This window comes from Delphinus delphis, chromosome X (assembly GCF_949987515.2).
Source record: "Delphinus delphis chromosome X, mDelDel1.2, whole genome shotgun sequence".
NCBI lineage: Eukaryota > Metazoa > Chordata > Mammalia > Artiodactyla > Delphinidae > Delphinus > Delphinus delphis.
The window spans coordinates 111627666-111645667 of record NC_082704.1 but is presented as its reverse complement, the minus strand read 5'-3'; the positions used below and the strand labels follow the sequence as shown (position 1 = coordinate 111645667).

Genomic DNA, 18002 nt, shown 5'->3' with positions numbered 1-18002 from the left:
ATGGGAGAGGGGAGGAGAGGGCCCCATGTGGGGGGGCTGCTGAGGGTGGCGAAGGGGGAGTGTCTTCTTGCCTCTGACCAGAGCTTAGAACTCCCGGGCCTGCTTCTGCCCCTGCAGCAGGCCTCAACCTGAGCTCCCCGCTCCACCACTGCCCCTCACCAGCCACCCCTGGCCCCTGAAGGACAGCTCTCTCTTCCTAAACCTCAACGAATCCCAGGTAAGGGTTCATTCCCACCCTTCCCAGAAAAGGATGTCATCTGCGGCCAACTGGCCAGCTGTTCGCCATACCCCTCTCTTCATCTGCCTGGACTACGCTTCCCAGCCTCCCTGGTAGTTTGGTGTGGCCACGCACCTGAGTTCTAGCAAACAGAATGTGGGTGGAAGTGATGTACGGCACTTCCAGGACTGGCTCCTACAAACCTTCCATACACGATGCTCCAACCTCTCTCTCCTCCCCTCAGCTTGATGCACAGGGACCTCCTGGAAGCCGCCTGACGGAGACAGTGGAGCCACAAGGTGGAATCTGCACACCCGACTCACGGCTCGGTGGAGGGCGACCGGCCATTGGGAACACCCACTTCGGGCTTTATGTGAGGAAGGAGCAAACTTCTGCTGCACTTGAGCCGCAATACACATTCGACTTGTTCAGCACGGCAGCTAGCGTCACCTTTCCCGACACTGCGCTTCCCGGGACGGCTCTGTACACAGCGGGTGCTGGGGGCAGGCGGACTTGCAGCCTCCAAGCAACTCGAGCCCCACTGGCTGCAAACCAGAACGGCAGGAGCCGCCCAAGTGCTCAGAGCCCAGTTCGGAGCCTCCACGTGCAAACTTTCCTGCACTGAAAGCACCGACTCCCGTGGCTGTTCTTCCTGACTTCAATCGATTTATGAACATGGGTTCGGGACCATTCTTTGCTTGGTTCCTGCATAAGTCTCCACTGAAAGGGTCCATTTCCTTGGCATTCACAGAGCCGGCGGGGTCGGGAGAGGCAGGGGGAGTGGAGCTGCCATCAGAGAGCAGAGAAGGCCAGACTTTTAGCATCCTTCCGCCTGGAGACCCCCAGGGGCCCACCCGTGCGAGCGGGTAGGGGTGTGGGAGGGAGAAGCAGCGGGGCCCTGGCTCAACGCAGACACACAGACCCAGGAAGCTGGCGGGCCCGGCATTTGGCCGGAGGAAGCTGCTAGGACCACAACACCCCCTTCTCTCTTTGTACCCTTTGATGCTTTGCTGGTTTGAAGAGCAGGGAGGCCTGGGACTTCTGCCCTTTCCCCAGCCACACGGGATTCATTCTAGGAAAGGTCCCTGGGGATTTTCCTTTCGGGCGGGTCCACCATCCACGCTTCAAGGGGCTCGGCCAGCTTGCCCTTGGTTCCCTACATCACTGATTGTCCAGGCAAAGGCTGCCCTTTCGAAAGTGCCCTCCCCTCCACCGAACACTGACGTTTCACTACTCGCAAGCTCTCGTGTGATGTTTGACATTACTGCCCTCTTTCTGGGTTTCTCTCCAAAGTACGCATCCGTCTAAAGCCTCTGGGACATTGCCACACTGGAGCAAACTTTCTACACAGTACGGGCACCCTCACCTACACTGGGACATTTCCTGCCCGTGACTTAACTGAAGTGAAGCCCTAACGCAGTCACTCAGCCAGCGTTGTCATCAACACACTCCCCCCGGGTTGTGGGGAGGTGTCAGCTCAAGTTCAGACCAGGGAGGCCCAACCCTGGGCTGCTACCGGAGTTCTAGCTATCCCTTCGTCTCTAGCAATACTCGAAGCTTGGCTAGCAGAGCACAGGGGATATTAGAAATGTTCTTTTGGTGGTAAAATGGGTGGCTTGCTAATTAGCGTGATGACTGTTAGAAATGGGTAACATTAGTGATAGTCAAGATACACAGATTAACTAAAGTGTTTGAGAGGCGCTCCCCACCCTCGTAGGGTTGGAGAAGTCAGGAAGGCTGTAGCCAGCGCCCACAGGGATGGTTCCGACGCTCGCCACCTAAGTGGTCCCATGCCTGGCAACCGGTTTTGGAGGATTTCCAGTTGCCCAGGCCAACTACAAGGTAAGAAATTGGAAATGTCATATCCCCGTTGCGTGGAGCTTTCATACCATGTGTGATCACAGAAGCTGAAGGGACAGCAGGATTGTGAACTGGCCTGGGCCTGCTGGCTACTTAAGGCTTAGATTCTCAGCGTCTGTGTGAGTGCGCGCGTGGGGCACGATCTGTCCCCCTGCGGTTGTCATGGTGGCATTCTGAGCTCCCCTCGCGGGAGCCCCTCCCTCCTCCACTCTGACTCCTGGCCTGCCTCCCCCTCCCCCCCCCCCCCCGGGGCTCTGGCCTTGAGCTTGCCCTGCGGCAGTCTGTAGACAGCCCTCAGGGCTGGAAAGACTCCGCTTCACGGACAGGGATGATAAGCAGAAACCTCTGCACCATAAAAATGTAACACTTCGCTTCCCCTCCACAGGACCTTTTCAGTGTCTGAGCTGGCACTGACTGACATGCTTGAAAATTCTTAAAAATGTCCTTTAAAAGAAAAACCTAAAGGATCATATCACATCCATTAGAATGACTAAAATGAGAAAGACCGTAACACCAAAAGTTGGTAAGGACACGGAGCAACTGGAACGCTCCTACACTGCTGGTAAAACGGCACAGCCACTGTGGAGAGCTGTCCGGCAGTTTCTAATGAGGTTAAACAGCTGCCCGTCCTCAGGCTGAGCAATTCCACCCTGAGGTCTCCTCCCAAGAGAAATGAAAACATATATTCACAAGAGACTTGTGTACAGATGTTCACAGCAGTCTGGCCATAAGAGCCACAAACTGGAAACAACCCAGATGTCTGTCAACAGGTGAATGGATAAACACAATGGGCAACACCCACACGGTGGACCTCTACTTGGCAATAAAAAGCAGAGAACTCCTGCCACGAGCAATGACATCGGTGTTTCGAAAACACCGTGTTGAGCAAAAGAAGCCAGATACAAAAGTGTACATGCTATAAGATTTCATTGACACGATTCAAAAGCAAGCCAAAAGATGTATCGTGATAGGAATCAGAAAGTGGTTGCTCTGGGGAGGGGGGAGGGGGAAGGACTTTTCTGGGGTGATGGAAATTTTTATAGCCTTCTTCAGGCGGTGGTTACACAGATGCACACAATAGTCAACACTGATGTATCTGACCACTTGAGAATCATCTGATTTTGTTAATTGTCCCTTGATTTAAGAAACTAGACACTGAAAATACTATCAAACTGCAAAAAAGAAAAAAACCACCCAAAATGGTTCTGTGTGCGCACATGGTGAGTTTTGACCAATTGTGAGCATAGTGGAGGGAGGTAAGATGGAGCAGGGGATTCTGCTAGTAAGGGAGAGTAGGTTACCCCCAGGGCACCTGCCAGGGGCCCTTTATCCCAGGTACAATCGAAGGAGGCAGCCTCGGCCTCCAAACAAATGCTCAATGAAATAAAAGAACAGAGGCCCCGAAGGAAGCTGGCCCAAGAGTGTGGGATAGCTATCAGGCTTTGAGCCAAAACCACTTTCCAGGAAATGCCAATATTTTTGTGTTTGGGAAAGGGAGGGAGTATTAAGGCAAGCAAAAGCCAAAACGTGTTGGTCTTTGCACAACAACTGCTGCGCGACTGAGGGGCCCTGTGGGAGAAGCTTCAAAGTGCTGCTACCGAGATCGCCTCCAAGGGTCTCTGGGGTGGGGCACCCAGAAAATCCTGGGCAGGAGCGGTAAAGTCGGAAGTTCATTAAGGGCAAAGATCTATTTTGCATGGGGGAGAGGCATCTTCTATTTCCCTAGTAAGAGACCACAGCAGTCTCGCCCATTCACCGTGGTGTTCAGCCCTCAAATAGCCCAGGGCGGCTTTTTGACACACTGGCACAGGCATGAGCTTGTGAATCAGGCCTGCCAGCCGACCTCTGGCTCTGCCCCTTGAGAACTGTGTGGCCTTGGGCAAGTGACTCAGCCTCTCTGAGCTGCAGTTTCCCTGCCTGTGAAATGGGGAAAATAACGCCTACTGCTGGTGAGGTAGAAATTGCCTGGTGCCCAGTAATTGCTCAATGTAGAATTGTGTCTGGGCTCCAAAGGTCTTTCCCGGTCATCTCTGCCAAACTCTCGACTGGAGTAGAGACCTCCTCCAGACGAATTAGCATTCATTTTTAAATCTCTGGACCGCAGGTGCACAGAATTTGTGCAGTCATGGTCTTTGGTTCATAACACTGTTCCATGCACGGCTTCCCTTTTTTTTCATTTGTTTTATTTTTAATATTATGACATTTAAAATAACAAAATAAACACTCATGAAGGCATGGTCCACTCAACAACATGTGGGTCTGTTTCTGGACTTTTTATTCTCTCAGTTCCTTTGTTTACCCCTGCACCAGCACCAGAGTGTCTTATTATACTTTCTGATGGGGCTTAGTGCTAAGAAGAAAGTAAATCAGGGTTAGTGACACAGGGGAATGGGGTGGGGGAGAGAGAGGAGAGAGGGAGACACAGAGAGACAGAGACAGACAGAGATAGGGAGACAGAGGAGGGGAGTGAGCAAGTTCCCGAGTGATAGAAAAGAAAGGCAAGGGACTAGATCATGCCTGGCCACCTACTTTTCATTTCACAAAGACTACCTAGTATAAGCCATTTTGCAGATGAGGAAACAAAGGTAGAGAAAAGGTGACTTGCCCCAGGCCACACATCCGGGGACAAGATTATGGCTCGAATTCAAAGTCCCCTCTGTTCAAGGCGATGGTTCCTGGCAAGATGTTCCTGGCAACGCACTGTTCCTCTGGGCCCTCAAATGCCTCCAAGCGGCTTTCAGGTAATGAGCTGACAAGTAGCATATTGAAATGGTGTTCTTCCAACCAGAAGTTCTTTATTGCAAAAACGATTATTAGGATTCTGACATTTTTTAATGGCCTTAGGGCCATGTCAAAATCCATGTGAATATTTCCAAGGTATTTTCTTATCATGGGTGATATTCTCAAGGGAAAAATCAAGGATACGCTGGTGATGTTCTTTGAAATTTGAGGTGGGTGCTATGACCACATAAGCAGGACAAAGAATTTTTCTTAATAATCTACAAATAAGTGAGAAATATACAAGTAGTCGATTAATACTTTTACATGTGTTTTAATGCCATCCCTTCAGTTCAACACATAAAAATTCTTACTCCTAAAATATGGATGGTAATATTAAGGTCAGAGGGTTTAAAGGCTCACCTACCCTTTTCTTTTGAAAGTCGGAGCCGGGTACAAGATAAAACCGGGACGGAGCGCCGTGACTAAAGACACTGGAGTCAGTCTGACCTGCATTCCCTATTAAACCTTCAGGGTAAATGGATTTCTCAAATCTGTTTTCCTCGTTGACCCGCTAATCCCTCCCTTCTAGGAGGAGATTTCAGCCCCTCCACTCTGCGACTCGTCTGTGGCAACAGACCCACGTGCTGTTTCCATCCTGTGTCCCCACACTGAGCTCCAATACAACTGCAGAAATTATGACTCAAGAGATCACAATTACTGACTTCCGAGAGCCTCTGACTTCTCCCGGGAGAATAAGCAGATGAGAAGCGCTACGTATTTTCAAAGAGACAAATTCAGCCTGTTTCGGAATCATGCCCAGGCTTTTCTCTGCCTCTCATTTTTCTTGTGAGGACGATCCTGAAAGTACACAGATGTGAGGGCGCTAATGGCAGAAGGGCCTGACATCTTTTGGCGCAGGTAAGGACCGTCTGCTTTTAGTTACTTAAGCTGTGTCTCCAGGGTGGACGCAACTAAAGTGACTCAGACTTTTGGCTGAGAAGCTGTTGAATGATTCCCTTGCTAAGCTCTCTGTGCTAAGCCACTCTTTGCCACTGTGGAAGAATCGGGACGCTAGGAGACCTCACAGGTGTACCCTCACTCACACCCCGAAGCTCCAACTGGAGAAAGAAAATACAATGCTGAAGCATAAGTAATCCAAGACAATCCCTTCCGACTGGCAGAGAAGAGCCTCACTTAATGAAATGGGTTGGGATGCCCAGCTCAGCCACAGACCGGCTGTGGGTACAGCAGCAGGTAACTGAGCCTCTCTACGCCTCAGTGTACTCATCTGTACAATGGGGGTCAGAGCAGTACCTGTGTTGCAGGGTTGTGAAAGGGAGTGAGCGGGTTACCATGCAAAACACTTAGAACAGTTCCTGGCACACAGTGAGCGCTCAATAGGGGCGAGCTATTATTATAATAAGGACAGGGAGCCAAAGGACCCTCACCGTGGAACACTAAATAAATGAGGTGAGAATTTCGTGTTAAACTATAAGTAAGCAATAAATGAGATGAAAAGAAGGCGATTTTGCTTCTCGGCAGTTTTAAGCCTGGCATGGCGCTGGCCACGGTGGGCAAGGTGTGCAAGGGAACGGTAACTGCCGTTAAGTCTGAAGTGACAAGTGCAAGGTCAAGAGCAGAGGCAGTAGGGACCTGACGGAGGGCTTTCGTTAGGCCAGACTCTCCGGGATGAAGAGTGTGGAGGAGGAATCGACTCGGGCTGCACACGAGGCTCGGCTGGGGAGCTTTGAAAGATCCGGATACCCAGGCCACATCCCAGACCAATGAAATCAGTATCTTCCACGGTCGGCCCGGGTGTCAGGATCTGTTAGAGTCCCTTAGGTGATGAGAATGTGCAGTCAGGGGCGAGGACCCCACCTTCAGGGCTGCCCACCCACGCCCCAACATGAACGAGCGCTTTTCCTGGTCAGTCCTCAGGAGGCCCAGACACACAGTCTCAATTCTCATCACAGAGACAGAGAAAACCCACCAGCCCGTCCAGGGCAGGAGCCCATTAGTATTTGTGTATGAGTCCACAGTGCCTGGGACACCGTCTTGGTGCGGAATCCCTGAGTGAACAGACACATGGATGGATGAATGAATGAATGAGTGAATACTGCACCATAGCAAATGTCTGCTGATATGGAAGAAATCTTGGTTAAAACCTTTCTGGAGGGCAATTTAAAAGCATTCATACCCACTGACCCAGAAAATCTACTTCTTGGCATCACCCCAAGGCAACGAAGGCCCTGGCTGGATTTTCTCCCAAGGGCCTGCAGTTCTGATTAAAGAGAGATCCGTGGGCAACAGAACAGGAAGAGTGGAGAGTGCAGGGTGCCCATGCTCTTGAAATTCCACTTCCGTGGGAAGGTGGGAAAAGGGCATCCTCGGGCAAGGCCAATGTTTGTTTTTCTTTCATGAGGGATTGAGATTTGCACAGACTTTCAGATAAGAACTCAGCCTAGACCCCCAGAGCTCAGAGGAGTAAGCACAAGAGAGGTTCTCCCAGATAGGAGAGAGATTACAGAAACCCAGCAGCTAGTCACCTAGGCTATTAAAAACAAAAAATCACAGGAAGGCAGGGCCCAATGTTAGACTGTGAGCAGAGCGGCCCCCTCTCAGCCCCTCCCCAACCCCAGGACGGGTTAACTACAAAATGTGCCCCCAAGTGGTTACTGACGGGCCCCAGTCCTGCCAGGCGGTAAGGACAAAGGTGAAGATGGGTATTGGCCTTGAGGAAGTCAAAAACCTTCCCCCTCCGAAGACAGGATGGGTTCGCCTTTGAGTTCGTCTTGAAGGCACTATACATGAGGGTGAATCCGTTTGTCCAGAACCAAGGTCTGCCCCTCAGGACGGAACCTGTACCGGGCAGGTGATGAGGGATCTTCTATACACACAGGATCTTCTACACACACATTAAAATAATGAAACTGTGAATTAGGAGCTGGAATCAAGAAGAACTCCTGCAAATATGCCTTTAAAAAGTCAAACCATCCCATCTGAAGCCATTAAATGTGTTTGTATGCGTATGTGCTTCTTGGTACTTAAGAAAAAATAGAATCATCTTTAAATTTAAAAACATTCCCCGGGTAAGACCACTTATAAGAAGTTTAGTCCAGAAAAAATATTATTCTTGTGTTACAAAATCAAAGCAGTGGAGGAAAAAAAAAAAATCAAAGGGAACGATCAGTCAGGAAAAATGTCAGGGTTCCAAAATGCTGCGGGAGACCGCAGAAAAAGCACGGTCATATTTAAGCTTGGGCTGAACATACTTTTTTCTACAGTCACTTTTCAGCAAGTGTAAGTTTATATATGCTTTCTCAAATGCCTCTTTAAGGACTTATCCTGAGGGATTTCCTACAATTCTTGGGCTTAAAAGTTCAGGCAAGGTTACAGAGGTGGGTGGACTTTAGAAGTGAAAGGCCGTACAGAGGACAGCCGTCAGAACATGGCACTGGAGGCTCAGGCCACCACTCTGAGCCCTGAGTGGCCCACCTAGGAGGGGCCTGCGTAGTTCTCCCATGTCACAGGCAGCCCCCAGCCTCGGGCAGCCATTCTGCAATGAACTTGGGTCACGGATCGCCCAGAGGCCCAGAGGCTGTTTGTGGCTGGGCTTGCACTGTCCCGCAACTGGAAACACCAAAGAGGTTGACGGCAGGCACTTGGTGATGTCATGGACACCAAGGATGACATCACCACCACCAACATCATTGTGACCATTGCTGTTAGTTGAGAGAGTTGAAGCCAGATTAACTCCGTGAAAGCTGACCAAAGCAGTGTTAAGGACTGTTATCAAATTATTGATGCCTTGCAATGCAAATGCCTATTCCTTGGTGAGACTGTATGTTCTAAACCCAAAAGACAGAGGGCGCACCTGCTGTCTACTTCTCCGCTGCAATTGCTCTTATTACGTCATGTTGACCACGTGGCCAGATCCACTGAGTCAGCCCTCATGTTACTCATCTCTATAGCGTTCCACACGGTTGGCCATTCCTTCCTTCTTTTCAAACATAGATCAGAGTGCTTTACTCAGCTCACTGGCTTCTCGCTGGACTTTAAACGAAAAGCCGAGTCTTACAAAGCCCTATCAGACTGGCCCCACTTTACCCCTTTCCAACCTCCGCTCCTATCACTTTCCTCCTCCATCAGAATACTTCTCTTCTTAGAACTACCACACTCTTTCCTGCCTCAGGGCCTTTGCACTGGCCATTTCCTTGGCTTGGAATGTCCTTCTCACAGCTGGTTCCCGGTCAGGCTTTAAGTCTGAAAACCAGTCTCGTTAGAGAAGATTCTATGACCATCTGTAAGCCCCCAACTTCATCCCAGCTGTTCTGTCTCACATCAACTTCTATGTGTCTCTCCTTCAGCATTTGCAAGTTATCTTTTTTCCCCTTGATTTACTATTTATAGTCTGTCTCCTCCATTCCATCTGGAAGGTGAGCTCCTCATCTGCCACGTTCATCGCAGTATCCCCAGCACGTGGACTAACACTCCGTCTGTAGACAGTGCTCAGTGACTACTTGGAGGAAGGAAGGGAGGGGAAGAAAGAGGGAAGGAGAGAGGGAGGGAGGGAGGACAGTGTTCCCAACTAGCGCACCTAACGACTGGAATACCTCAAATTCTTCAGAGAGGTGCCGCTAAATTTTGAAGAGTGGGTTCCATGTATTTTGGCTGTAGCTGAAGCTATACAGAGTTGAGTCGCTGTCAAACGGAGTGTTGAGCCAACGGCAAGGTGAAGTAGGGTTCCACTTATGATAAACAAGAAGCACCGCGTGGGGTGCTAAGGCCGGATGGTGTGTCCACTGGGATATTGAGGGCTTTCCTTGGGGACTATATAGGAGAGCATGGCCAGGGCGGTGCTTCTTACTAATTTACTTACTGACTTAACACACCTAAGTTACTGTTGGCTCATGGCCAAACTCTGAGCACCTGGAAGGTAGGGGTGGGGCCTTGTTCAACACCGAATAAACATTTGTTGAATGGCTGTGTTTAACAGAGGTTCTGCATCCAGATTATTTATGTTTTATTTACAGAACACTTACACAAAGTGGTCATTATGTGCTGGTACTCTTCTAAATGCTTATAAGTATCCAATCCTCACCAACAACCCCACAAGGGAGACGCTGTTATTATCACTAGGGATGAGGAAACAGTGGCATGAAGAGAACAGGGGACTTGCTACTCAGTGGCAGAGCTGGGATTTGAACTAGGGCCACAGCACTGTGTACCAAGGACAGGTGGGAGGGAGGGCAGCAAGGAGAAAGGGGAAGTGGGAAAGTTGGAGGCTTACCTACCCCTTAAGGGAACCTGGGTGGTGCAGGGTTTATATGCCTGAGGGAAGGTGGGGAGATGGAATTTGGGGGCCCCCTGCCCCCCACAGCAGATCTCTTCCTCCTTTCCTATTTCTACTCTAGGTCTCGGCCAGCGATTCTCAACCTGGTGTGATTCTGTCCCTGCTGCCAAGGGGACATCTGGCAATGTCTGGAGACATTTTCTGTTGTCACAACTTGTGAGAGGAGGGCGCTAAGGCATCTGGGGAGTGGAGGCCACGGATGCTGCCGAAACATCCTACAGCGCACGGGGCGGGCCCCTACGACAAAGACAGACCTGGTCCATGGCCACAGTGCCAAGGGGGAGTAACCCTGCCGATCCAGAGACCACCTTTCAGAAAACTCACGAACACGGTGGCAAGGCCAGCAAGGGGAGGCCCGTCTGGGAATCCCTGAGAAATGCCGCCTGGGTCCTGCTTCACCTCTACCGAGTCTGAAGGGCAGAAGGCCAGCACCTCCCCCCGGCCCTCCTCTCTGCTGTCTCCTGGCCCCGCAGCCGCTCCCTCCTGCTGAGAAGCTGAGAGCAGCCCGGCCCACCCGGCACACAGCAGAGGCTGCTAATATCTACTTCCTTTGGCAGCTTCGTAAGACTCTTGGCTTGGAACCTGGTATTCCTCGAGCCCTTTTTCTTAATTACATTCTAGAGCTGAAGGGCAGCCTATGTATAATTCAGAAACGAACAGTCCTACCCCCGATGGCTCTCAAACATGCCAAATCAGAACAGAACGTGCCGTTCCTCCAAAGAAATGATGACGGTCTCTTGAGAAGCCAGTGGACCTTCAGGAGCCCAGCTGGGGCTGAACAAGATCTCCAAGCTGGACCCCGGGGCAGAACCACAGATTACTTAAAATGCTCTTTATAGATGACAGCAAGAAGAAAGTGCAGCGGCAGACTTGGGCTTGGAGAGAGTGGGCGGAACTAGGTCGGGGTAAATCCCGAAGGCCTGGCTTCAATGCCGTCGGTGCCCCTGAGCGCTGGATCATCACTCCACCTCACCCACTTGTGAAGTGGGGTTCCCGACATCCCCGGAAAGATGCTGTGAGGGTCAGCCGGGGATGCTGTAAAGGGCCTCACACTATGCAGATGAGAGTAGAGCCTCGTCAAACGTTTGTTCGCTCCCTCGCCAACTATCACCATTTATCCTTTTAACCATCCCGACACCCGAGGGATCCAAAAGCCATTTATATCTCTAGCCCACCAACCCAGGAGCAGTCAGATGTCCTGAGTACTCAGCAGAATAATAACAAACAAAAATAAACCTTGAGAAGCACTGTATGGGGCTTGATTCAAAGTCATTTAAAGGAATCATATAGTTCATTGGATTTTAAAATTGGGCTTCAGCTAATGAATAAACGTATAATCCAGGGTCAATGGCATTTGCAGAGATGCTATTTCATGGCCAGTTGTGTGGCAAAAAATTGTCTGGGATGGTACGGATAGGATCCTGTCCAGAGGAATGGACTAGGCCAGCAGTTCTCAAATTGGGCTAATCATCAAAATCCGAGCATACAGATTCTCTATGTGACCCTCAAGTGCCTGGCCCGATACATCCGACGGGGTCCGGAAACGTGCAGGTCCCAAACTCCCGCCAGGTGATTCTAAGGTCAGTCGATTGGATTTAGGAACCTCTTGATGAGGTTTCTAAATGGTGTGAGGCAACTGACCGACTGCCAGGCATCAAGCCATGATCCTTAAATCACTTTCAAAATCCTTAACCAAGATACTTCCCAAGCATTGTTTGAAGCCGCGTTTGCTTTATACATCAAAGAGAACATTTTTAGATACGGGATTTGTTTTCCTTCCAGCAAGATGCTCTACATCACTACTACCAATTAGGCAAGTTCATTTAAAAGCTTTGAATCCATACTTGTAAAATTCCCCCTTTGCTCATCCAACTTTATGTCTAAACAGTGCAGCTGACGGCCGTACAGTTCCACTTATGAATTCTGCTCTTGTGAATGTATTTCCAAAATTGTCTCAGAATTTCTTTGTCTGGGAAAGCCAGAACTGCTGTTTTTAATAATAACATGGTTTAAACATAGTTATCCAGGTCACCCCAAAACGCAGCACACAGCACCCAGAGAACCTCCTCTGTTAAAAATGAAGACGGCCCCCACCCGATCGCACCCTTTCCTCTTACAAAAGGTCTACCTCCTTACTCCCTCCTGGAACAAGTTTTTCTTTAGAGAGAGTAACCTAGTTCAAGAGAATGAAAACTGAGGTTAGACCAAGCAGAAACCAAGTCCTGCCTCTGGTTAAAACTCATCAGCATCACAAAGTGATCCTCGACAGTGGCTTCCACCCAATAGGTGCTCAAGCACTAAGTGAATGAATTCAATTGTTTAATAGAACTCTTGCACCTCTGTTTAAGAAAAGCGAGACAAGAATTCTCTGAACAACTGAGACATTCCATAGCGTTCACATCTGAGAATGTGTTCTATTACATAATCAACAAAGTAAAAAGAACTTTATTTTTAGCTACTGAACTTCACAGGGAAGATCTGAGTCCTATTTAAACTTCTCTTTCATCCCTAACCTTCAAATGACACTCCTATGATTTGCTTTTTCAATTTGTATTTTTTAAAGAAAAGACTCAAAGATGGCCTTGGGCGTATTTAAAACAATACAAAACAACAAGAGAAATAAACCAGATGGCAAAAACTCATAAATCAGGACAAGTGTGCTGAACTAGCTACAAAGGAAGGCATCGTCAAACTGTAAAGGGAAGAGGCGCTTCGTTCCTCATGGCTAAGTCTCCATTATTGCTTCCTTTCGAAGGAAAGCTCGGAGGTCATCTAGGGGAGGGTGTCATGGTCCCTCCCTAACCCGCCACAGCTCGACTGGAAAGGGCTGCATGATAACTGGGAACCCCCAAGGGTCACTACTCAGAGCAGGTGGCTGGTACACTGCTTCCCACGTGATAGAAAAGAAAAATCGTTTGGAAGGACTTGTTTTAACTGCACAGTGGCAAAGGCAGGGCAAGAAGCGAAACAAATGAAACAAAAGAAAAAAACAAACCCTCACCCAACAGATCTGTGCTAACACACGATGAAAGTTCCCCTCTAGAAAAAATCCTCCACCCCTATCTCTTCTAGAGACACCAATAAAAGGACACAGCTTACAGAAACACCACTGACACCGTCTAGGCTGAGAAATATAAGAAAGAGACTCTAAGATTCAAGACCCATCCTGCTTGGCTATGTCTTTGACAATGGACTAAATGTTTGGACCTTCTCATGGAGATAAGGGCTTTCGTCTGGGGGATTTTTTTTTTTTTTTTTTTTTTTTTTTTGCGGTACGCGGGCCTCTCACTGCCGTGGCCTCTCCCGTTGCGGAGCGCAGGCTCCGGACGCGCAGGCTCCGCAGCATGTGGGATCTTCCCGGACCGGGGCACGAACCCGTGTCCCCTGCATCGGCAGGCGGACTCTCAACCACTGCGCCACCAGGGAAGCCCTGGGGGATTTTTTTGTTGATGCTACGTGATGGCTGGGTGGAAAGTAAAATATTCAGGGGCATATATGTCAATAGATATCTGTGAAATGAATGGAAAATGAACAAACCTGCATTGGGCTAGCCTTTCAGATCTTACAACAGCTGCCATATATTTCCAATGCATTAAACTGTTTTTCTTTTTAAACCAACAATAACTGGGCCTCTTAGGCAAGAACACATGTCTATTAGTTTTACATACTTAGAAGTACATGCTGTTCTGTTCTGGCACTAACTTTTCACTCCTAGAGCCCTGTTTCCAAACATACTGAATTATTAACCCCAGTACATCATCCCTGCCCCCTCCCCTCCCCACAATATTTTATCAACACGACCCAAAAAGATGGCAGCAGGTTTACCAGGCCATGCTCATCAGTGTGGATTCACGCGCATGGACAACTCCAAGATCTCGCCACACAACTGCCTGCTCTGCACCGCCCAACAGGTGCCCTCTGAGCGGGAGAAATGCAGGGAGGCACACCTGGGGGTCTGAGCGGTTCGGAGGATCACAAAGCAGACCTAAATCAGTCTACTTCCTTGTCAACCCCCGGCCCCACCTTTTTTTGCTCCACGGCCATTCTGAACGCATCGGTTTGCTGTAAATTGCTTTTCTGAGCAGCTCAAGAACTTTGTGGATATGCAAAGGAGCTAAAGGATCAGTGGTGCACCGTCTTCCCCACCTGCTTCCGTAGCGTCCAGGATTTTCCCAATTAAAAGTATTGCCTTATTATCCCTATCAGAGCAAGCACTGCACCGGATTGTAATCACTTCTTTAAATCCCACCTTTCCCTCTAGAGGAAGTACTCTGGAAGGGGGGCCGGCATCACTACTGCCTTGTTGATTAGCACTCTACCCCCAAACCTTGCAAGGTGCATGGTCTGTCCTAAAGGTTCAATATTATTAGTTAACTGAATGCATAGAAAAGTGAGTGAAAAGGTCTTCCTCTTTTAGGGCGACCAACCATCCTGGACTGAGGGGCTTCTCAGGACCTGGGATTTTCGGCGCTCACCCTGAGACAGGCCCAGGCAAAAGAGACTGTTAAACGGCTTACCCTTTCCCTTCGTTTCCACATCACCAGGTCCAGCTGGCAAAGCTGCCCTGCCCAGAAGGTCCCGGCCCTGCCACACCTGTATATACAGTTGCTGGCCTTACCCATCAGCTGGAGGGTGGGGGCGGCCTTCTAAGATGACAACCCTTTGTGCTCCATTTCCGCCCAGTGACAAATGCCTACCCTAGCCCTACTGCCTGGTCACTTTCTTCTTCTTCTTCTTCTTTTTTCCTTTTTAAATTATTTATTTAAGGCTGCGTTGGGTCTTCATTGCTGCGCGTAGGCTTGTCTCTAGCTGCGTTGAGCGGGGGCTACTCTTCGTTGCAGTGTGCGGGCTTCTCATTGCGGTGGCTTCTCTTGTTGCGGAGCACGGGCTCTAGGTGACCGGGCTTCAGCAGTTGCGGCTCACAGGTTCAGTTCCTCCGCGGCATGTGGGATCTTCCTGGACCAGGGCTTGAACCCGTGTCCCCTGTGTTGGCAGGCGGATTCTTATCCACTGCACCACCAGGGAAGTCCCTGATCGCTTTCTTTATGAGAGATGAGAATGGTTTCTTTATTTCCCAGATTCAGAGAATGGGAAGGTGTCAGAATGATCAGGAAGGATGCCCAAATTTAAGCTGCGTCCCCGAGTCTGCCCAAAGGTGGGCATGGTGCCAGATACACAGGCACTCCAGATGAGAAGCTGCTCCTCTCCCTTCCTCGCTGCTTTCAAACCCACCCCAAGGCCCACCCTCCCATCTGTTTGCTAAGCTGTCTCGTCATAACTGGCCGCAGGCCCTGCTCACCTCCCCTTCCTCCATCTCAGGGATAACGGAGGCAAGGCGATGAAGCAGCCTCCTCGCCCCACAATTCTGTGGGGGATGGGATGAGAGAACGTGAAGCTGGCTTGATTCTTAGGAGGAAGATAACCCAAGACTGTCCTTTCATTCAGGAGACAGGACACTTGCTTATGGGGTGGTGAGTAGATTTTGCTACCAGTTTGCAACAAGTTCACCCATGGGCATATCATGCTTGCTTATTTCTGGATGCCCTTCTATAGACTATCTAGAAAAATAAGCTAAACCTGAAGGCAAGGGGGAAACTGGAAATAACCCGAATGTCCATCAATAATACATAAACTCCGCTGCTATATTCACATAACAGAATATTACAGAGCAATAGCAGAGAGTGAATTACTGACACGCACAACAACATGGATGAATTTCACACTGAGTGAAAGAAAACAGACACAAAAGGACATTACTGCCTGATACACTTTATGTGAAGTTCAAAAACAGGCGACTGTTTTGAGAAACTGTTAGAAGTCAGGGTAGTGGTTACCTTGCGGGCAGCAAGAGGGGTTAGATTGATTGGGAAGTGAGCTTTTTGCAGGGATGGACATGATCTATATCTTAATTTGGATGGTGGCTATGTAAACGTACACATTGACAAACATTTATTAAGTTGTACCTTTAAGATAAACTCACTTGATGTACTTTTTATACATCAATTAAAGAAGTAAAGGGAAACAAAAACAACAAAAATACAAAAGCGACGGAGGAGCTCTCCACTTTCAGCCTGATCCAGCAAGCCCTGTCATTGAACCCCAGGAAGCTTTCTCACCCCCCCTGTAAGTACATTATTCTACCTACCTGCTTTGGTTGTCAAATTAAATTAGGTGAAACTGAGTGGTGTGGTTGTTCAATCTCATTTGTTAAATGTACGCTCGACAAAGGCAGTGCTGTCAATCTCAATGAAATTAGGGTCTGTCAAATGAAAGATCTGATTTTTTCTTTTTTTTTTTAATAAAAGACAGCTTTCTGCATTTAGAACTCACTCTCAAAAAATCCTTCCGGCAGCTATATTTCTCAGCCTGTTAGTCAAGGACAGGCACCCAGCCAGCTGTTTGCTGCATTTGACTTCCCTGTACATGATCATTTCAAAGGTCGTGTATATGTTAATTTACTACCTGGTTGTTATTTAAGAGGATTTTATTACATCATTTTATGTTGATTTATTCTTTCTCCTCCTCTAGGAAATTCTGGATCCTAAAGCAACCAATGGCGGGCTAGCTCTGGGTGAGTATTAGACTTCAAAGAAATCACTGTTGTCATTTTTCAAATTAAACATGAACACACACGAGCAATACGTTTTAGCTGGACACGATTATGATCGCCGTTGTCTACTAGAAGAAAGAAGTGGTTTAAACAAAAAATGTTCGCATTAAAAATTAAAAAGAAGGAGAGAGAGCAAGCGAGAGAGACACCCACAGCAAGCCCTGTCTAAATAATTACTTCACAGTAGAAATGCCCAGATGGTGAATTTGACAATGTCTAGGTCTTAATAATTTGATTCAATTTACTTTTTTCCTGAGGGCAACCTAAAGGCTTTTAGCTATTGTATCATAAGGCTACGCAGTGCCATTTTCTATGGGTTCTGCGTGGCCAACAGTATCCTAAAGCTAGGATAATATCAGAAGAGAATAAAACACCAAGAGAAGAAGGAAGCTCTGGAGAAGGCCAGGTAAGAGAGGGGAGATGGCCAAGCCATGGGAGCTTACAGGATGGGACGGAGGGCCGATAGCGTGGGATCCTGCACGAGGCTACCGCTACCCCAGATGAAGAGTTACAGAAAAGGATCCTGTGGCCGTGGTTCGGGGCGGGGAGTGCTGATGGGAAAGGGAAATGGCAGAGAGCCCCCAGAAGAGGCGACATGGAGAGATAAGGCGCAGATAAAAGCACTTATTCGCTTCTAAATGAACAGTCCAGGGCCAGTTTACTTCTCAGCAGCACCTGCAATCTGTGGGACCTCACCCACACGTGCTCCTGTGTGGGTTTCTCCATTTGCTTTGGAGAAACAAGTGACTCAAGCTCAAAATCGTCAGTGTGTGATCACCATTGCTCTGCTCAAATGTCACATCCAGGCGCCCTTACGCTGCCATTCAGAAATCTATTAGCAGCATCCCAAAGTCAGGAACTTCCCTGACCTACTTTTACCAGGCAGGGGAGGCTTCTAATTCCACAATCAGTGAAACAGCAGAACGTTTAGGAAATGTGTGTGGCGGTGTGCTGGATCAACGCGGGCAAATACAGCCCTGGGGAAAGGTTAATAGAATGTAGCTTCAACGGCTTGCGTGCTTCTAAATGTGCCCGGGTGGGCTGCCCGGGTGGGCTTCCCCGGTGGTACAGTGGTTGAGAATCCGCCTGACGATGCTGGGGACGCGGGTTCGTGCCCCGGTCCGGGAAGGTCCCACATGCCGCGGAGCGGCTGGGCCCATGAGCCATGGCCGCTGAGCCTGCGCGTCCGGAGCCTGTGCTCCGCAACGGGAGAGGCCACAACAGTGAGAGGCCCGCGTACC

General features: G+C 49.1%; 1 protein-coding gene across 1 annotated transcript in view; it reads right to left on the bottom strand.

The window, feature by feature from the left end:
• The window catches only part of RAI2 (retinoic acid induced 2), a 59957-nt gene that overhangs the window by 15888 nt on the left and 26067 nt on the right, over positions 1 to 18002 (bottom strand). The window lies entirely within an intron of this gene.